Source organism: Xenopus laevis, chromosome 6S (assembly GCF_017654675.1).
Source record: "Xenopus laevis strain J_2021 chromosome 6S, Xenopus_laevis_v10.1, whole genome shotgun sequence".
Classification (NCBI taxonomy): Eukaryota; Metazoa; Chordata; class Amphibia; order Anura; family Pipidae; genus Xenopus; species Xenopus laevis.
Window position 1 is genome coordinate 30,502,450 of NC_054382.1, and position 23,266 is coordinate 30,525,715.

Sequence of the window (23,266 nt, forward strand, 5' to 3'; positions counted from 1 at the left end):
TTGCAATTAATCCATAGCATGCGCAGGCCTGGACTGGCAATCTGTGGGTTGTAGCAAATGCCAGAGGGGCTGCTATAAGGTGCCATAGAAAGTCAGTATTTAGTGGGCTGGTGGGGGCTGTTTGGGCCTCTTTGTGAGCTGATTGGGCCTCTGTGTACCTGAAATGCCAGGGCCTATTTTAATTCTCAGTCCGGACCTTCATGCAGGTCAGATTCAAAGGCAAACAGTTATGACCCATGCCCCCCCCCAAGTCACTGATTTGCTACTGCCTGGTAATCAGTGGAAACCAAGAGAGCTGCTAGGAAAAAGCATTTATACATGACTAGACATTAAGCCCGTTAAATTAACGGGCGCTAGAACATATGTCGTCGCTTACCTCCCAACATTTCAGAATGGGTAACATTAGTAGGCAGGGCCCCCTTTGTAGCACTGGTGGCCAGGGGGTTAATGCTGGTGCCCAGGGGGTGTTAACATTGGTGGCCAGGGGGGTGTTAACATTGGTGGCCAGGGGGGGTTTAACATTGGTGGCCAGGGGGGTTAACATTGGTGGCCAGGGGGGGTTAACATTGGTGGCCAGGGGGGTGTTAACATTGGTGGCCAGGGTGGTTAACATTGGTGGCCAGGGGGGGTTAACATTGGTGGCCAGGGGGGTTAACATTGGTGGCCAGTGGGGGTTACCATTAGTGGCCAGGGGGGTTAACATTGGTGGCCAGGGGGGTTAACATTGGTGGCCAGGGGGGTTAACATTGGTGGCCAGGGGGTGTTAACATTGGTGGCCAGGGGGGGTTAACATTGGTGGCCAGGGGGTTAACATTGGTGGCCAGGGGGGTTAACATTGGTTGCCAGTGGGACTTACCTGTCAAGTTCGCCGGGGCCCTTTCACGCGGTTTCTCCTTAGTGACGTCTTCTTCCTCGGCGGTGGCTTCTTCTTCTCCTTTGGCGGCGGTGGATCCTCTCTTTAGACGTCGCAGTGGATGTTCTCTTCAGACGGCGGTGGATCCTCTCTTCAGACGGCGTCGGTGGATCCTCTCTTCAGACAGCGGTGGATCCTCTCTTCAGACGGCGTCGGTGGATCTTCTCTTCAGACAGCGGTGGATCCTCTCTTCAGACGCCGGTGGATCCTCTCTTCAGGCGGCGGCGGTGGATCCTCTCTTCAGGCGGCGGCGGTGGATCCTCTCTTCAGGCGGCGGTGGATCCTCTCTTCAGGCAGCGGTGGATCCTCTTCAGCCGGCGGTGGATCCTCTTCAGGCCGTGGTGGATCCTCTTCAGGCGGTGGTGGATCCTCTTCAGGCGGCGGTGGATCCTCTTCAGGGGCGGTGGATCCTCTTCAGGTGGCGGTGGATCCTCTTCAGGCGGCAGTGGATCCTCTTCAGGCGGCGGTGGATCCTCTTCAGGTGGCAGGCGGCAGATCCTCTCTTCGGACAGGTAATTTCAGCAGCTAACTCTTCTTTCTCCTAGGCGACAGGTCACAGGCATCTTATCTACTGTTGCGCCCATGCGTACTGACGTCATAAGTACGCAGGGGCCGCGCCAGAGACGGTCCGTGGGGCACATGCGCAGTAGCGCAATTCCATGGACACAGGGACTGGACGCAGAGACACTTGAAGATTATTATAAAGGATGTCAGGATCTCTTCCAAATTCTACATGTTATTAAAAGTAACTGACATTCTCATGACAACTACTTGTCTTATAAAAAAACACACACAAACACACACATTTCCTGGGCCCCCTAGGCTGCGCCCACCGAAAGCTCCACCTACAGGTCCGCCATCCCCACCACATAGTAAAAAAAATATTGGTGGCTAGCATTCCCACATTGTTAATAAAAGATAAAAAGATATTGGTGGTCAGGCCCCCCATAAAAAAAAAATTGGTGGCCAGGGCCCCCCTCCCAAATTATAAGAAAATTGGTGGCCGCAGTCAGCATCTTAGAAAGATATATATATATATATATATATATATATATATATATATATATATATATATATATATATATATATATATATATATATATATATATGTGTGTGTGTAACAACAAAAATAACTGCACTCGCTTATTGGAGAAAATGCCTGGGTGCATACTGCACAAAAAGGACAGTGAAACCTGACTCTATAGTCAGTTAGTCTGCACCTCATACAGTCAAACATCAATCACTTATTGCTTTAGGTTGTGCATGTGACTGGCAGAGAGGCCTTGCTTATGCCCCCCATAGTGTAATGCTGCACTGCTTAACTCTTGTGAGTGTGCCACACTCAATACTGTATTTCAAAGTAAAACTGAATCTGGTTCTTATATCCTTTGTGTACATGAAGAACAATTTCACCCATAGGAAAGGCCCTTGGATGCCTATTTAGAAAATACCACCATATCTGCCTACAGGATATCATTGCTCTTACCGCAAATACATATATACATAAAGTTCAACTTTGCACAGGCTATGCCAAATGAATCAGTGCTTATCCATAGATAAGTATAGTTTGCTAACATTGCGTGATAATAACAAAAAAGAAATCATCCTGGAAACGTTATTAACCTAGGTAACATGTGGAGGTTATATTCAATCAAACCAAATTAGTTTAAAACTGTGTTCTGTATAGTCACTAACTCAGGCAAAAAGGAAAGGCAAATAATCAAAAACTATAAAAAAATAAATAATGAAAACCAGTTGCATAATTGCTAGGAATAGGGCATTCTATAAAATATTAAAACGTAACATAAAGGCAAACTATCCATTTAATGCATTTGAGCCATCAGATTAATCCAACCTTGCATGAAAATATGGAGCTTTTGCAAATGTTACAGTTTCGTGAATTCCCCCATGTGTGGAGGATAAACATACATATGTGGAGAAAGGCCTTGTCTAATTGTTATGTTTCTCAGCAGAATCTGTGGAATATTAGTAACTATTGTATCAATTAGAATTACTGCCTTTAATGAAACTCAGGGTTATTGCTCAGCAGGGCTAAAGATAAGAAATGTATCAACTGATCAAACTAATCAATGTACAACAGTTTACAAAGTCAATGACCCCCCCCCCCCCCGAGAGGCTTCACAAAAGCATATGCTGAAAAATGAAACTTTGAACTTCACTATTGGAAAAACAATCACAAATAGAATATAGAAAGTAACTAAAAAAAGTTTTTATTTCTAGTAAACTATTTGAAAACAACTGTACTGAAAAAAAGTGCTAGACCCTTTTATCACATGGTTTATTTTTCTCAAATTTTAATACATAAATTAGGGTTCTGATTGGTCTCAGCTGTCAGTCAAATTTCTTTCTTGAGAATATCGTATTTGGCTAAATCCAAAAAGTATAAGATAGTAAAGATTTAGTAACCATTCTTTTTTACAGTCAGCACTTAGAATTATGTTTTTAACTTATTTTATTAATTATCTGTATTGTTACCTTGTAGTTGGTCCAATATTTTTAGTTAAAACCCATATAGATCTAGTTCACCCTCTACAAGTTAAAAGCAATGTCATTTAACCATATCTGTTATCTAGACTGCCACCTTTCACCCATTCATAGTACTACATTTTTTTCTATTTTATGTAACTCATGTTATTAACTAATCCTCTGTTTGAAGCAAAAATTCAGTTTATAATTCAATGCATTAGTTAAAAGTATCTATGTGCACATTTACTGAATTCACTACATAGAAATATTAATTAAATCTGCTGCATACAGGAATCCCTGTAGACTTTAACTCCTTTGAATCACAGTATTCTAAGGCCACATATGTTTTTTTCCAATTTCTTTAACAAGTTAAGATGCAGTTGTTAAACATTTCTATGATTTTAACGTTATTTGTAAATGTATTTGCAGTTTAAACAGTATGGACTCATGGTTCTTAACCTTGAATAAAAAAAAACAGCAGAATTCAGCTCTCCTGCCAAGACTGTTCATCCTCAATGCCTTGCATGCTTCTTTATAGATCTTTAATCAGCTGGATTCTGCTACATCATTGCTGTCCAACTTCTATGTACCGAGGGCCGGGATTTTTCCAATCTTCCTGGTAGAGGGCTGTTAACGGAAGCCAGTGTTAGCCACTCCCTGTGTTTAGACCACACCCACTTTAAACCACACCCATGTTACCGCAAGACCATGTCTGCATTAATAGCACACCAAAAAAACAAATGGTTGGTGCTCACTGAAGGGATCAGGGCCAGAACTAGGGGTAGGCAGAGTAGGCGGCTGCCTAGGGCGCCATCATTGAAGGGCACACTTTTTTTCAAGAGTTTATTTAATAATTTGTTTCAGTAATCATGGTCACCCAGTTGGATGGAATCCATCTCCTTCCCCTTCTCCCTCTTGCCGGCAAGTAATAACTCCTTCTGTGCAGTGCAGCACGATGTGCGTACATGCGTTAATGATGTCACTGATGTGATGAATGACAGAGAGAGGCAGAGAGCTGGCGGCCTGCTTGGTGTGGCTCTCGCTGCTCTCAGCCTTGCACAGTTGCACTGAGCTGAAGACATTCTTTCTATTACTGTAAAGTATGAAGCTTCCTGCTGGCACAGCCAGGTACAGATTTGGGGCTCATATGTTTGCTGTTGCTGCTGGGCGCTGGCACAGGTACATAAATACTTGGGGGCAATATGATGTGATCAGACTTATTTTTGGCTGCTGCTGACACAGGTAAAGATTGGAGGCAATATGATGGCTGCAGGAGGGCTGTATGATGGATGGCTGCTGAGCTTGCTGGCACAGGTACAAGGGGCAGTAATATAAATGAAAAAGTGTTGTACATTTTCTTGATCTCTTTATTTAAAAACCATCATGGTAAGGAGGGAAATGGTAATGCAGGACAGGGGGCACTGAGTGAAGCTCTTGCCTAGGGTGCTGAACTACCTTGTGCCTGCCCTGGCAAGGATGCCACTCATATGTGAAAAAACTCATATTAAGACATACCCATAAATTAGCGTGCCTCCTCCTCCCCTGTGTATAATACAGTACCCCAGCATATGATTAAACATCTTAGTGGCGAATAACAATCATTTTCAAATGCTAACAAACCCCCAGAACAAATACCAAAGTATGACACACACAGGGAGCATATGGAAGGCAGAACAGAGCAGGAGACAAGAATCAGCACCAGTCTAATATGTACTACATACAGTGACACAGTGCTGGTGCCCCATTAGCATTTTGAATAAAGTGTGAACAGGAAAACAATGTGGGCAGTTTCAGTCTGGGTCTCATGTGTGAACAGTACAGGGATTTAGGGGAGTGAACAATAGAGGTGTCACAAGTGTGAACAATGCAAGGGGATCAAAGGTGTGAACAATACAGGGGATTAGTCTGAATTTGTGGTTTAGACAATGCAGGGGCCAGTTAATCTCTGTAGTGATACCTTTTAAAGTTTACATATGGTAAGAAGACACAGCAGGCAGATTTTGATGTGGAGGGCCACAAGAGGGGGGGTCGCGGGCCGCATGCAACCCGCGGGCCGCCAGTTGGATAGCCCTGTGCTACATTATTTCAATAAGCAGAACCAGCAGTTCAGAGAACAGCAAGGGGCAGACAGATCAGGCTTTCAGTAGCAGTTACATTTAAAAATGAATTTGAAACCATTGAGAAATTGTAATGAAAATTGTAAATTGTAGCTTAAATTTTATTAGGCACAATTTTATTTTTGTTGTTTGTTTATGTCCAGTTTAAGTGTTTTGGTTTACTCCTCTTAAAATAAAAAGCGTATTTCTATGGTCACCATATTTTTTTCTTACATTATGGTTACAGGATTGTTTCTGACAGGCTTTTTCTAGAATAGCCATCAGATAACTGCATTCTTTAGTGCAGTGTCACAGTTGGATTCTATAGAAAATGCCATTCCTGTTTTTAAATGCCTTCTCGATAAGGGGTTCCAGCTAATAGATCCCCTCCTAGGATCACCCCTCCACCCCCACTTGCGTCCTGCAGCGGGTCGGGTTTCCCGCAGGTCGGGTTTATTGTGGGTCTGGTCTACAGTACTTTACTCTGCGAAAAACGAGTGATACCATGATGTTGCTTCTGGTTTCTGTGAAGCCAATGTCAGGGGTGGGGCCGTTTTACCAGTGCAACCAACACCCCCTTACCTGCATTTGTGGCCGATCAAACCGGCCCCACCCCTGACATTGGCTTCACAGAAACCAGAAGAGACATCATGGTATCACTCATTTTACTCTCGTTTTTATCACTCGTTTTTCGCAGACTCTACTATAGTTTATAAAAAAAACCTGCTGTGCCATTCAAAGGAGAAAAGGCTCAAGTTACACATCAGATAGCAGATAAGCTCTGAAGAACATAATGGTGTTATCTGTTATCCACTATTTCACCTGTGCCATTTACCTCATCTTTTCTGCTCCACTTTTTTTTTAAAGGGATAAATAAATGGGAAAACATGTTTTTTTTTTCAAAACTCATCAGTTAATAGTGCTGCTCCAGCAGAATTCTGCACTGAAATCCATTTCAGAGCAAACAGATTTTTTTTTATGTTCAGTTTTGAAATCTGACATGGGGCTAGACATATTGTCAGTTTCCTAGCTGCCCCCAGTCATGTGACTTGTGCTCTGATAAACTTTAGTCACTCTTTACTGCTGTACTGCAAGTTGGAGTGATATCACCGCCTCCCTTCCCCCCTCCCAGCAGCCGAAACAAAAGAACAAGTGAACAGGCCCGGATTTGTAGAAAGGCCACCTAGGCCCGGGCCTAGGGCGGCAGGATTTTAGGGGGGCGGCATGCTGCCCAACCACACCCACATTGGTTCAAAAACACTGAGGATGCGTTGGAGATACAATATTTTTTTAAATTTCCCGTATGCCAATCCCCATTGCTCATGTCCCCCTGGAGGGGACAGGGGCGACGAACGGTAGTGGGCCTAGGGGCGCCCACTTTGTAAATCCGGCCCTGCAAGTGAAGGTAGCCAGATAGCAGCTCCCTAACACAAGATAACAGCTCCCTGGTAGATCTAAAAACAACACTCAAACACTCAATAGTAAAAGCCAAGTCCCACTGAGACTGATTCAGTTACATTAAAGGAATACTGTCTGGGAAAAAACATTTTATTCAAAATGAATCAGTTAATAGTGCTGCTCCAGCAGAATTATACACTGAAATCCATTTCTCAAAAGAGCAAGCAGATTTTTTTATATTCAATTTTGAAATCTGACATGGGGCTAGACATATTGTCAATATCCCAGCTGCCCCAAGTCATGTGACTTGTGCTCTGATAAACTTCAATCACTCTTTACTGCTGTACTGCAAGTTGGAGTGATATCACCTCCCTCCCTTTCCCCCCCCCTCAGCAGCCAAACAAAAGAACAATGGGAAGGTAACCAGATAACAGCTCCCTAACACAAGATAACAGCTTCCTGGTAGATCTAAGAACAACACTCAATAGTAAAAACTCATGTCCCACTGAGGCACATTCAGTTACATTGAGAAGGAAAAACAGCAGCCTGCCAGAAAGCATTTATCTCCTAAAGTGCAGGCACACATCACATGACCAGGGGCAGCTGGGAAATTGACAAAATGTCTAGCCCCATGTCACATTTCAAAATTGAATATAAAATAATCTGTTTTCTCTTTTGAGAATTGGATTCCAGTGCAGAATTCTGCTGGAGCAGCACTATTAACTGATGCATTTTGGAAAAAAAAAAGGTTTTCCCATGACATATCCCTTTAACAATGTTATATATCCTTGCTACTAGCTACAAATAATGACAAATGTATTTTCTGTTATCAGACACCAGGTGGCATTTTTCTCCACTATATAGATATCAGTTTGCAATACTTTTTTTTCATAACAAGTATTTTCATATATACATATTCTACCTGTTAAAGGGGTGGTTTATTTTTAAGTTAACTTCTGCTATGTTATAGAATGGCCAATTCTAAGAAACGATCCGATTGGTCTTTATTATTTTCATTTTCAAATGGCAGCTGGGCCCTTTCTCTAACCTCATTCAGATTGTAACTCTTCCGTCTCCCTGGGTTACGGACCTCCGGTGCACGTAAGCACCCACCCACCTCTAGACTATAATCACAATGAGTACAGATTTGATTGGCCGGTTAGGAGGAGGTCTGTCTGGTGGTTTTAATCTTACATTTAACCTCTGTTTTCAACAAAACAGCTACTTTTGTAGACTATACCCTTGCCTGAGTATATTCTGCTTTAGGTTTCTCTGCATTTAAATGATCTGCTTTCTGATGGCTCAGTGACAGCAGTGGTTGCCTAGCGACACATTTTGGTGCCAAATTGGATCCGTGGGTTTCTATTCTGTGGTGAGCTTTCTGGTTGTTTTCTGTATTTCTCCTGACGAAGATTCCTGTGGGGGATCGAAACGTTGAGTTCAATAAAGATTTTTTGTATCAAGTCCCTGAAAGTGCCGCATCCTGCTTTACGTTCAATACAGTATATATATATATCTATATCTATATATATAGTGAATAAAGTACCCCCTCTTGTAAAATATAAGGATATTATAAGTTACCGAGGAGTTTCATGACCATATAAAAACACGAGGCCGAAGGCCGAGTGTTTTTATACAGGTCATGGAACTCCGAGGTAACTTCTAATATCCTCATATTTTGCAACTGGGGGTACTTTATTTATTATAATACACAAATTTCAGTGAGTCATGTGACAGAAATGACATCAGAACTCACCGTTTATAACTGATGACATCAGAACTCACCGTTTATAAGAATATAATTTACAAGATATTCATGGCTTTTGTGTATTATATAGATAGATATTCAACTCATTCATAATGCAATTGTTTTTTGTAACTTATATTCGGTCAGTACAGTTACAGTCAGGTTTATTGCTTCATGCTACTTAAAATAATACATAATCGCTGCCTAATTTAAGTTAATGACATGTAACAATTGTTTAGCATTGTCCTTGTTCATTTGAAGTCTCACGCATTTTAGTAAATGCTGATATGTGTACACCATTGTTAACCTTAAAATGTGCAGGATGTGCCTGTAAGAGCTCCGTGCCCGACCCGCTGAACTTAGCAATATTTAGCCGTGAAACGCTGCAGAACCGCTCGAGACACAACCTCTACCGCTCTGTGAATCTGCCCTGAACAGCAGTATGGCCCCGCCGTCGGCGAAAAAGAAGCAACAGCTTCAGACTCCGCCAATGTTTAATCGGCGCGCAACTGAACAATCCCAGCGGCCATCTTTGTCTCCATGTGCAGAACAGAACTCGGATTCTGAACAGCAGACATCAGGTACTGACACGCAGGCAGCACTACAAGCTGTACAGCAACTGTTTAAAACTGAACTTAAGGCGGCAGTTGCCGAATTTTCTCAGCAAATACGTGAACTGGGGGACAGAGTTGACAGGCTGGAATACACTGCAGACGGCCATGCGGCAGCCCTCCAGGATGACCAGAAACTGATATCTGCGCACCAGGCCCAAATGGCGCAACTAGAAAATAAGCTGGAGGATCTGGAGAACCGGTCACGGAGAGGTAACTTACGGGTTAAGGGTGTCCCTGAAACTGTTACCGACCTGATGGGTCTAATGGATGCTACACTATTGCAGCTGCTACCGGATCTGCCGGTGGGGCGCCTTCATATTGAACGAATCCATAGAGCCTTGGGCCGTCCTCGCGACCCCAACCTCCCTAGAGACATTGTACTCAAGATGCATCATGTTGAGGTCAGAGATTTGGCTCTTCATGCAGCCCGCACCGCGGGCAAGGATTCCCTACCGCATCAGATGCAACTATATGCGGACTTAGCCCCAGTTACTCTCCAAAAAAGGAGGATGCTCAAACCGGTGACTGCTGTATTGATAAAGCACAAAGTGAAGTACAGATGGGGATTCCCTTTCTCGCTGCAATTCCAATGGAACGGGAAACTACAGTCCATCACTACTTTGGAAGCAGGCCTGTCTCTTTTGGAACCCTCTGCCTCACCCTCCACGAGGGACAGCCGTTCCTCATCCACCTCCCCACGACCTGACCCTGACTGGGCTACCACTCCTCCAGCCAAACAACAAAAGCACCAATCTTCTCCGTCTCCACCGAAGGATCAACGGCTTTCTCGCCAAAGACAAGACCTGGCTGCGACCTGACTCCTCTCTGGGAACTTGTTCCACAACAACCCACACTGTGGGTAATTACCACATTCCCTGATGTTTTCTCTCCCTGCACAGGGTCTACAAGTTTTTTTTTCTCCTTCACTACAGTTGTTCTCCTTTGTCTCCAGCTAAGTTAGCTGGACGTTTTCTCTCACCCTTTTTTCCCTAAAGCTTCTCAGCGGGCCCGGGATGTTGCTGCCCCCCTGAGAACATTTCTGCCATGGATACCCCCGTAGGGTGGAACTTCATGGTGGCAAAATGTTTACTATGCAAATTTGTTATTCTCTGTTTCTGTTTTTTGTCCTTACTAAATTTTTCGCATAACATTTCTCTCTATTTTGTTGGTTTTTTTTGGCAGCTGGGCTATAAAGTGCATTTAATGTTGTTTTCAATTGTTACTGATGTATACTCTTACTGGAGAATTGAGCTCCTGCTTTCCTTAGCCGACTGTAAGCGGGCCACCAACATACAGGACAATGGGGATTAAAATAATCTCTCATAATGTGCAGGGTCTCAATTCTCCCAATAAGAGAAGATTGGCTTTCAATATGTACAAGAACCTCTCTCCAGATATCCTTTGCCTCCAGGAAACGCATTTCACTCAAAAGTCCTACCCAAAATTCTTTCACAAGCAATACCACACTCACTATCTGGCTTATACCACTAGCAAACATAGAGGCGTTGCTATATTTATCCACAAAAACTTCCCCTTTATCACTCTCAGTGCTACTCTGGATGCTAACGGTCGATATATCATCCTTCAGGGTACTCTATATGATCAGCACTATACAATCATCTCCAGTTATGCCCCGAATGATGATCCACTCCTATTTTTTGACTCGCTTTGTAACCTTTTGCCGGACTTAAACAAAACCAGACTCATTTGGGCTGGAGACTTTAATTTGTCCTTTAACCATATACTGGACCGATCTATGTCTACCCACCCTATGCGACATAAGACGTCCACTAAGCGAGTAGAACGACTACTCCATACATACAGGCTTTTTGATTCCTGGCGAGAGGTTAATGGTTCTACTCGGGATTATACCTTTTACTCCCACCCGCATGACTCCTACTCCAGAATCGATTATATCCTGGTTAATGCTTCTGACACCCCTTCACTCCTGGACTCTAAGCACATACAATGTGCATGGTCTGATCATGACTTAGTGCAGACCACACTTGACTTACAGGTCCCCTTGTTTAGGCGTCCCACCTGGAGATTGAATGAGAGCTTATTGGCAGACCCTGAATGTATAGACTTTATCTCGCAGGAGATAAAAAATTTCTTTCAGGATAATTTACGGCCTGATGCATCGATAGGTTGGGTCTGGGTGGCGCACAAAGCCTACATCAGGGGTTGTTTAATAAAATATGCTTCACGAAAAAAGAAAGAGAGGATGCAGGTTCAAAAAAGTCTGGAAACCGAATTAGCTTCCCTTAGAGCAATCTAACCGACTCCGCCCCTCAAAACGTTGTTGGAAGCTGATAGATGAGACTAGGCAAAAACTCCATGCATGCCAAATAGAACAAGCCGAGAAGGCTATCCGTAAGACTAGACACAAATTTTATAAATACGCTAACAAAGCCGATAAAATGCTGGCTAATTTACTTAAATCGGAACTACGTCAGGGACAAATCCAAAAAATCAGACTAGCTAATGGTACAATTTCCTCAAACCCTGATAAAATAACTGGTACTTTTATTTCCTTTTTTCAGAAACTATACACCTCCAGCTCCAGCTCCCCTGGAAAACCAGGCGAGATGGAGGCCTTTCTGAATCAGTATGCCCCTGAACATCTCTCAGAAGACCTACAACAGATCATGACCCAAGATATTACCTATGAGGATATCGAGTATACGATTAAACATTTAAAGACGGGTAAAGCTCCAGGCCCTGATGGGTTCTCCTCATTGTACTACAAGAAATTAGCGAGCCAACTTATCCCACAACTCCAGAAATTATTTCAACACATTACTAGTGGTAAACCCCTACCTCCCGAAATGAACGAAGCCACCATTTCGATTATCCCGAAACCCAATAAAGATACCTTAAACCCCAAAAACTATAGGCCAATATCACTACTCAATTTGGACATTAAATTATTAGCCACCATCTTGGCGAACAGGTTAAACAGGGTCCTACCCTCCACCATTCATAAAGACCAAATTGGTTTCATCCCTACCCGCCAAGCCCCAGATAACATTAGGAAATCCCTGAACCTTGTAGCATATGCCAACAAAACTAAAACCCCTACATGCTTCCTGGCACTGGATATTGAAAAAGCCTTCGATACGCTTAGCTGGCCCTACCTTTTTTCCCTTATAGAAAGAGTTGGACTAGGATCTACTCTAGTCAACACGCTTAAGGCTTATTATCAGGACCCGCAGGCTTCCCTCAATCTCCCCTCTACTAGAAAGGTAGACAATATCAGGATTCAGAGAGGTACGAGACAGGGATGCCCTCTTTCTCCGGCCCTTTTTGCATTAGCAATGGAACCTTTGGCAAGAGCACTCAGGGACAATATTGATATTAGGGGCCTTACTATAAAGGGTAGAGAATACAAACTTTCACTTTTTGCCGATGATTTACTCATGCATGTGACTAACCCCCTTACATCTCTACCCAATCTACTTAATGTTTTATCACACTTTGCAACATTGTCAGGCCTTAGGATCAACCCGGAGAAATCGGAAATGCTCCCCTGCAATCTCCCGAAGCCAATGCTTAAATTGATTGAACTGAACTTTGGATTTTCCACTAGGACTGAATACCTCCAATACCTGGGAGTAAAACTAACGACCTCTCTCTCCACTCTATACAAGACTAACTATCCCTCGTTAATACACCTCTTGATGCAGAAGCTTTCCTCCTGGGATAAACACCGAATTTCTTGGATCGGCAGAATTCATTGTGTAAAAATGGTATTGTTACCAAAGATTCTTTACTTGTTCAGGACTCTACTCATCCCTGTTCAGACAGCTGATATCTGAAAGTTACAGACGGCCATTCACAACTTTATCTGGCAAAATAAAGTACCACGCATATCGCGACAAGTCATGTATCTACACAAATCGAATGGAGGCCTTTCAGTGCCGAACTTGACTAAATATTACAGAGCTTCAAGACTTTCCCAATGGGCTCCTTCACATGCTGGTGCAGCTGCCCCTTTATGGGTACAGATTGAAAATGACTTGCTTTACCCACACCTCACCGAGCATTTCCTGTGGCTCGGCAAAATTCCCCTACATAGTTTTGCGGAAGCGTCCCCCATCACGTTAGACATGCTACACCTGTGGATAAAACATCGCAGGAGTTCCCAACTCTCTTCGCTCCCTTCCCTCCTCAGCCCTATAATTAACAACCCGGACTTTGCACCAGGTCAGTCTAAAAAAGCCTATGCATGGTGGTTCGGGAAAGGTGTGACAACGCTGGAGTCCTTGGTTTGCCGAGGCAAACCTCTCACTATGCAACGACTACTTCAAAAATTCGATCCCCCCCCACAGGAGTTATTTAGGGCTTCGCAACTCGTCCACTTTGCCCATCGACAGGCCAAAAAATGCATTGACAACTCCTTCACGAAAACATGCTTCGAATCGATCTGCAGGCAGGCACCACTGGCACCAGGCATCCTCAGTCTGACTTACAAACTACTTAACAAACTGCCCACTGAAAACTTCAAACACAAATACATGCTGCAATGGGAAACAGACCTCCAAACTACACTTTCAACTCAGCAATGGTCTCAATGCAGCCTCACAGCAAATTTAGGTAGTACCTGTGTTTCTAATAGAGAGACCTCGATCAAGCTTCTGCACAGAACTTACCTTGTGCCTTCACGACTACACAGGATCTACCCGTCATGTGAACCCCTCTGCTTCAGGGGCTGCCAAGTCACTGGCTCAATGCTTCACATCTGGTGGACTTGCTCCACAGTCTCAAAATTCTGGGATTGTATCACTCAACTATTGTCCAAAATCCTACACACTGACTTTCCCAAAGACCCGACCACCTTGCTCCTGGGGAAAAAACCGGCTAGATTGAACAACTCGGCTCATAGACTGTCACAACACATTCTTACAGCCGCCAGGTTGGTTATCGCTCGCAACTGGAAGAAGCCTACTATTCCTATACTCATGCTTAAAGCTAAGATAATTGATATAGCAGCTAACGAAAGACTGTCTTATATGTTGCAGAATGACTTGGAGGCCTATGATAAGATTTGGTTGCCATGGTTAACATATGAAAACGATCCCTTGCTTTTCTCAGCTCTGCATGTATAAGCTGTCGACTTTCCCCCTGGGTCTCCGTACTGCCTATAACCTTGAAAATGACCACGTCCATTGTTTTTTTTACTCTGATACCTAGCCCAGCCGCCGTCTTTACCTTGTTTACCTGTTTATTTATTTATCTCCTTTTAATTTTTTTTTTTTTTTCTCTTTCTCCTCTTTCTTTCCCCCTCTTTCCCCCCCTTTTTCTTTATTGCTATTGCTACTATTCATTTTAATCCAGGTTATCTTATTGCTTCAATTTTCATGACTGAACTGACATGTGATATGTTCCGATTCTCTGTGACTGTACTCATGTGATACCATGTTGATTCATTTTTTTGTCGGAAAATCAATAAAACATTTCAGTTTAAAAAAATGTGCAACATGTAGTCCATCACAACTTCACTTTTATCACGCCATATTTTGATCTATAATTATGTTTTATGTTCATTCTCGAAAAGATGTTGGTTAAACTGATCCCTATTTAGTCCTGAAATGAAATCAGGAAATTGCCATATGCCTATTATATCCCATGCAATATTAATATGTTTATTGTAATCACAATATTACAGCAATAAGTCACTTTCCAGCAGATAGTTGGTGCTAAAAGGTTTTCAGACTGTTAAATGCTTTCTGTGAAGCACTTTACATCTATATTTAACATTCCCATTAGAATGTTAACCATTAAGCTCATTCATACATTGTACAGTCCTGTGTAGAGAAAGATATTGATAAACATAAGTACATATACACTGCATGCTACATTTACTGTAAGTCATTATGTAGATCATATAAAGTACATCGCTCACGCTCTAGTTAAAGTGTCATATATTCCTTGTTTCGGGGTTCCTGCTACAGTACTGGCAGTAGCTTGGCAATTCCGGTGTCTCCCACACCATCATCAGGAAAGAAATAAAATAATAAAATAGTTGTAATATTGTATATAGTGTAGGCAGCTATTTTGGGTCATTTTGCCTAGCCATGTGCTTTTCAAGTTAATATTAAGAGCATGCCAATAAACAGCTGCCACAAATTTTGACACTTCTTTTTACTTTTTCTTTCTGTTTGCCTATGGCAAAATAAATATGGATAGGGGAAAAATAGGGTTTAAAGTACACATAAAGTCAGAAATGTTTGTCTAAAAGTTCAGAAGGTCCTTCAATATCTGTTAGAGGGGAACTGTGAAATACCAGTAACATCACAATTTAAGGAATATTAACTTGCATTGGCATTCCAGTTATTACTTGTATGTATATGTTCTTTTTAAAAGAAAATTTTCTGAACTGTTCTTATTTCCTTGGATGCATACAAACAGGTGCATGGTTTCTGCAACCATAGAGATTCTAAAGCTGGCCAAAAATGTTGAGATTTTTAAAAGATCAGATTCTCATTGTGAGACCATGATTTTCTCAGAACGATCGTACGATCGCACAAATTTACCATCAACTAAAAAGACCAATTTGCCAGAAAAACAAAGGGGAGCTGCCTGCTTGTCCCTGCAAACATAGATAGATTGCACTGGGACTGACAAAGATTTTTTGACCTGGCCGATCAATTTCCTGACAGATGTCGGGCGAAAAATCGTAAGATGTACGATCGTTCGAATCCCACTAACCGCACTATAATTTCGAAGGATTGGTCGGACTTCCCTAAAATCGGTCGTTCGGCAAGAAGAATCGTCGTGTCTATGGTAAGCTTAAGACAATTTGAGTTTTAAAGGGGACTCATCTCCTACACATAATAATAAAACATGTATAACTACTATGATTGTGTTTAAAAATCTGAGGTGTCAATCATTTATTGCATGCCCCACCTCTATGCCTCAGGTCAATTACTTTTATTTTTGCATTAGCACTTCTTAGATGTCACTGTACACCTCTTATTCCCCCTTCCTCCTCATGGTCTATAAGTGTATAGCTGGTGTATGGTTTAGGTCTCCAATTCTGGTGCATAAACAAGTTATTGGGATGATGCAAAGCTTTCCTCAATAACAGAATCCACAAAATTGCTGTGATTGTGAATTCCAAGACTAAAGGGAAAACAATTGAAATAATTTATATAGTGTAAGTAAAGTTAATTTTGCTCATGATAGAAAGGATTTGAAATGATTTCTTAGGGTGACAGGTCTCATTTAAAGAATGCATTTTGGACAACATAGCCCTATAGAGGCATATTTATTGTTTAATGGCATTTAATTTTATTAAGATTTTGGGCATTTTATATTTGGTGCTAAAGGCCCTATAGATTTTTATTCATATGGCAATTACTTAGACAAGTGAGTGCTCTGTGTAGGCATGAAACAAATAGGATGCGTCTCTTTTGTACTACATATATGGGACCTGTTATCCAGAATGCTCAGGGCCTGGGGGTTTCCGGATAATGGATCTTTCCTTAATTTGGATCTTCAAACTTTGTAAACATTAAATAAACCCAATAGGCTGGTTTTGCTTCAAATAAGTAATAATTATTTATATTAGTTTGGATCAAGTACAAGGCACAGAATTTTCAGCTACCTTAGCAAGGATTGGAAATTCCACGAGAGAATACTGTAGTTCAGCTGGTTCCAGACTTCAGCCAACCTCTATATCCGTATTTAATATTTTTCTTAGGTGTCTAGCTTCAGATATTCCCATCGGTAGCACACAGATTTGAGTTCTGTTATTTTAATCATCCAGCCCAGTGATCTCCAACCTTTTTTTAACCCATGAACCACATTCATATGTAAAAAAAAATTGAGGCAGTTCCTGGGGTGCCAGTTAAGGGCTTAAATTGACTATTGGTAGTACTTATCTTGACTGGCAGCCTACATGCTCTGTTTGGCAGTATTCTTGGTTTTATGCAAACAAAACCAGCCCCCAATCCAAGAATTAAAAAATAAGCATCTGATTTGAGGCTACTGGGATAAACATCCAAGGGGTTGGAGAGCAACATGTTTCTCGCAAGCCACTGATTGGGGATCAATGATCTAGACCCTTTCTTTTTTTTATTGATTGGCCTGTCTTTAGGATGTACTTACACAGTATAATCATTTGTTTGCTTAGTGGTATACCTATAGTAGCATACCACATATTATAATTCCTGTGTGTTCCCTTTTTTTATGGTGATGTTCATGGTCTTCATTCACAGTTCCCAAATATTTATAGTTAACTGTGCTTTCCTTCTGTTATGGAAATGAACATTCATTGCTTTATGAATAGGATTGTCTAAACTAAAGGTGGCAATAGACGCACCGATAATATCGTACGAAACAAATTTTCGTCCGATATTCGGTGCGTGTATGGTGGAAAAAGAGCCGACCGATATCGGCAGAAGACTTGGATAACGGTCGGCTCGTCGATCGGGCTGGACTGAAAATTTTGATCAGGTGCCTTTGAAGGGACCCAAACATCGGCCATTGTTAGTGCTGAATCGACAGATACAGGAAGAATTCTATTGTTTCTTCCCATATATCTACCTGTAAATCTGACGATTCAGCTCTACACGTGTGTATTGAAACGAACGATCTTTTTTGGAAAGATCTTTTCCAAGAAAGATCGTAATTGTTACGTCTATGGCCACCTTAAATCCTGAACCTTTATCTGCAGTTGAACAACAACTCTACAAGTTGGGCAACACTTATGCAGAGTGTATATCTGCCTCTAGCTTGCTTAGTTGTCTGGCTGTCCTTTATCTGATAACCTCAATTCTGCGTGGTTCCATTATGTGCTGGTCCCAAAGCAGCCACCCCTATTTGCAAGATTCCTACACCACCCTGTTACAAATTCATTATGAATATCACCTTAGAAGATTAAAGGGATACTGTCATGAGTTTTTTCAAAACGAATCAGTTAATAGAGCTGCTCCAGCAGAATTCTACACTGAAATCCTTTTCTCAAAAGAGCATACAGATTTTTTTTATATTTAATTTTGAGATCTGACATGGGGCTAGACATATTGTCAGTTTCCCAGCTGCCCCCAGTCATGTGCTCTGATAAACTTCAATCACTCTTTACTGCTGTACTGCAAGTTGGATGGATACCACCCCCCCCCCAGCAGCTTAAAAAAAGAACAATGGGAAGGTAACCAGATAGCAGCTCCCTAACACAATATAACAGCACTCAATAGTAGAATCCAGGTCCCACTGCAACACAGTCAGTTACATTGAGTAGGAGGTTACATTGAGTTCCATCCTAGTCCTGTCTCTTTCTGAAAGCACATGACTAGGCAAAATGACCTGAAATTGCTACCTACACACCAATATTACAACTAATAAAAAAATACACTTGCTGACAATGATTCAGGAATACAATTGTGTATTACAGAGTGTATTATTTGCCGTGTAAACAGTGTAATTTAGAAATAAAAACTGCATCATAAAAATCATGACAGAATCCCTTAATTAGTAATAGTAAGGAACACAGCCTAAACATATACAATAATATAAAACAGTGCCTTTAGTGTAGCCCTAAATAATAGATTTATAAGATTACCAAAGAGTTAATACAGTTACTACCCACCCAGTGTAGTGAAGGTCACATCAATCCCTTATTTAAGCATAAAACTGTATTTTATGTAAAATGTGCTGATATGTTTTTATTTACTTGTTTTTATTTCACAAAAAAGGCTGTCTTCAGATCTATTTTTTTACATCTTTTTCTATAGTGCAGCAGTTTAGTGAAGAGCTGTGACATAAATGCATGCTCATATTATTTTATGTGTCACGCATTGTTAATCAGTGTCAACATCTGAAAAGGACACCTAAATGTGACTTTGCTTTTTAACATGAGTTCAGTAATATTTTTTTAAAAAGATATGTGTTCAACAAATGAAAATTAAAAGAGTTAAAAAAATTTTTTACTTCGAAAATTCCCTCGAATTCAAAGAGCAAGTTGGAGCTAAAAAATTAAAGGATAATATGGCACAGTTGGGTCCTTAGCTCACAGGGGCCCTGCACAGCTGAATATCTAATGTAGGCTGCTATTGCTCTTTACATGGCTAGTGTGGTCTAGTGGGGGCCCAGCTCCTCTGGGATCCTCTTGAATAATTGCACTGCATTTTCGGGGTTCGCGCTGCTTCAGCTGAGTTTGGTCGCGTGCGATGTCATTGCGATTGTGCGAAATTAAATATTTAGAGGCACAGGAGCTTTTTGCAAATTGCCCAATGTAAAGGTCTATTCTTAGTTCCTGGGTGCTATTTTGTGTATTCCTGATCTGTTATTGACCCTGCCTGTTTCTGATATTGCCTAGTCCGCTGCCTGTCCTGACCTTAGCCTGTATTTCGAATTCTCTCTGGATTCTGCTTTGTACTTTGTATTTGGTGTGTTTGACCCTGCCTGTGACCTTGACTATCCTAACGTCTCTTGAATCTTTACTGCCTGTGCCTCACCACGCTTCTTGTGCTCCATCCCTACATCACAAGCGGTTCCCTTGCCTACTTAGAACTCTCTCCCTGGTTCTCGTACGATAAGAACTGGTGGCAAGTAGCAGAGGGATCCTCCCGAAGTGAAAGGTGGCTGTTAAAGGAGAAGGAAAGGTTAAAACTAAGTAAGCCTTATCAGAAAGGTCCATCTAAATATACCAGTAAACCCCCAAAGTGGTGCTGCTCTGAGTCCCCTGTCAAAAGAAATACAGTATTTCTTTCCTTCTATTGTGTACACATGGGCTTCTGTATCAGACTTCCTGCCTTCAGCTTAAACCTCATTGCCCAGGGCAAGAGCATGCTCAGTTTGCTCCTCTTCCCCCTCCCCCTCGCTTCTCTACTGTAATCTGAGCCCAGAGCAGGGACAGACTCAGGCAGGAAGTGATGTCACCCCACGTTAATACTGCAGCTCCTATTCTAAACAAACAGAGAGTTTCTAGAGCTTTTTACTCAGGTATGGTAAAATATTCTACAGAATAAATATAGCATTCTAGCTTGCACTATTGCAGCTAATCTATTGGCAATAAAATGCCTCCGTAGCTTTCCTTCTCCTTTAAAGGCTGAAGATTGAGGACCTTGGAGTTTGTTCTGGGTTTGGGATACCAATCTTAACAGATAGACAGCTCTGGTTTCAATGTTGTCTGACCTTAGCTCTCTCTGGTTACTGGTGGTCAGGAGGCAGCCTTCCCAAAGGCTTAGTGTTGAAGAGGAAATTAACCCTTGACTTATAGTATGTTATATATGTGCCTATTCTAAGCAGGTTTTTCAATTGGATTCCATTATTTACTTTGTGTGGCTTTCACATTTTTGGTTTCCCACTTCTGCCAGTGTTAAATCCTTTGGGGTTGTTATTTATAAGGGTCACTCTGAAGCATGTGGTGCCAATGGTTGGTGTTGCACACTGGCAAATAGACACTTTAAAGCAAGAAAGAGAACTAATCTCACCTAACTATGCTAATGCAATGCCAAAGTAAAGGTTCCTTTCTTATTAATGTATTGCTTCTATGACTAGACTTAAAACAATGTTCTAAAGACTTTTTATTGGCATCTCTATAGATGTAGTCGGTGTCGGACTGGGACACCAGGGGCCCACCCCAAAACCTTAGACCAGGGGCACTATTATTCTTCCTCTCATAACTCAACCTCTATTCTCCTAGTCTCTTTTTTTCGTACACTATAATCTATTATTCCATCTATTTAGCCTCTATGTTCTCATAGAAATAGGGAATGGCCATGAAATAGGTCAAATGTTTAGCAGCATAAGGGCCCACTGATACCTGGGCCCACCCATGGCCGGATTTACATAACAGGTGCCCCTAGGCCCACAGCCGTTCATCACCCATGTCCCCTCCCCTTCATTTGCAGATGCAAATTTTCATCAGGTCAGGAGCACTGGGTATTGGCGAATGAGCTTTAAAACTTTAAAAAACTATTGTATCTCATGATCAGCCCCAGAGCTTCCGAACCGTTGTGGGTGTGGTTGGGCTTCATGCGTCCCCTAAAATCCTGCTGCCCTAGGCCTTGGTGGCCTTTCCTTAAATCTGGGCCTGGGCCCACCGGGAGTTTTCTTGGCATCCCAGTGGTCAGCGCCGGATTTGCTGGGTGGGCAACCTTAGCCCACGTGGTCAGTGTGGTCCTAGTGCATGCCTGCACTACCTCAAGCAGGCGCAAGAGTGCTGGCGTGCATGCACCGGAGCACTGGGGAGCAGCGTGTCCCCAGTGCTCTCCATAGAGCAGCTGGGTGGCATGCCGCCCACGAAAAATGTGCCGCCCTAGGTCCGGACCACAAATTCGGGCCTGCCAGTGGTCCAGTCCAACACTGGATGTAGTGCCCTAAATCAGTTTCCTGCAGTGATCATATTGGAATATCTGGTGTTAATGTAATGCTCCAAACCCACTCTCTACATTTCTCTTACTTCCGCATTTTGGGTAGATTAATGCAATAATCAAGTCATTTGCAATATTCTTAATACCAGTGTATTTGAGGGGGGGCTCTTTAAAATTGGGCACATATAAGGTGGGCCCTTGTTGGGCCTAGGGATATCTAGGGCAATGGAGTGCAGGGAGTCAGGGGGACAGTTAGCACAAGAGTACACTGAGGCTGGTACCTTACTCTTCTTGTGAAAGCGATTGCAGGTTCAGGCAGCCTCTCCCTCTCTCTATTGAATTGCTATTTTTAGCAAATCCTACTCGTGTCGCCACAGGCTCTGATCGCATCTCTCTCTGCCTCCCCTTCCCTCTCCCCATCTCTCTCTCTCTCTGCACATTTCTACCCATCCTCGACTCCTCTCCAATCAGCAGATGCTTCTTATCGGATAAACACAGCAGCGCCCGGCTAACTTTATGCCCCCTGTCCGACCCCCTGAGGGAGTCGGGCTTGTGCCCTGGAGTCTCCTGAACAGCTGCTGAACAACACCAAGGTAAGTACCAGGAAACAGCTGCGGTTCTGGGCAGATATATTCCTATCAGTCAGGGAAGGAAAATCATCACTTTCACAGCACTGAGGTCCCTGCTCTGCGCATCTTCATCTATCGACTCTTCCTACAATCTGCGCTCCTGTAACGCACGTTTTAGAGCATGATGAAATATAGTATATATGTACTTTTCAACAGGAGTTTGTTTTTAAAGCCTAGATCTTAGAATGGACATATTTCACTATATTATAATACGATAGCAACTAATTTATACTATTTGTATGCTGTGATTATAGATTGTTCAGATTTCATTTCCATCATGGGTCTAATTCATGACTAATGTGCAGTGTTAGATTTGGAAACACAGAACAGGTTGCAGTGCAGTGTCAATTCAGGAGTGGGTGGGAGGAATAATAATTGACTTATGTGCACCATAGTTTTATTTTGTACTTGCTAATTATATTGTCCTTAATTTCCATATGAAATCTCTGATCTTGAGCGCCTCTACCTGGGTATTTTTGTTCCTTTAAATGTTATTAAAAGTGACCAACTGAACATTGAAATCGCAGTGTTGCCATCATGTCATAGTTAGCGTTAGCATTATCTGCTAGGAGTTTGTATGTTTTTCCCTTGTTGACTTGAGTTTATTTACTGATTTGTCAGTTTTTTCCCTCACTCCAGAAATATAAATGTTTTATAACTATGTGATAAAACTGACCCTATTATACTGTGTGAATATGACAGAAAAATTTAGATTACTAACTCCATCAGGGCTGATTTCTTTAAAGCACGGGCAACTTGTTGACAATGTATAAATAAGGATAATTGATAAGAAGTTCAAGATCTCCTAAAATAGTCTCAGTACCTGTTCATACTCTGTAGGCTATAACTAATAAAAGGGGTGATTAAAATCCAACTGATATTTCAAGAGACCATTCAGTATGTCATACAGTATATGGTAGTTCTGACACCCCATGTTAACACAACTTGTAAGGTATTTTAACATTTTGGAATTTTAGTTTAAATTTGTGCATAATATTTTGACTGCATTTTTATATTCCTTAATGGCATGTGAAAATTTTATGAATTTATGCAAATGGCATC

At 42.0% G+C, this 23,266-nt stretch overlaps 1 protein-coding gene across 1 annotated transcript in view; it reads left to right on the plus strand.

Annotated features, from left to right (window-relative positions):
* The first annotated feature begins 21,997 nt into the window (after positions 1–21,997).
* hdac9.S (histone deacetylase 9 S homeolog) overlaps positions 21,998–23,266 on the plus strand; it is a 273,855-nt gene continuing 272,586 nt past the window's right edge. The window contains exon 1 of the mRNA XM_041567066.1: positions 21,998–22,168. The gene's annotated coding sequence lies outside the window, so the exon portion shown is untranslated. The remainder of the gene's footprint in view (positions 22,169–23,266) is intronic.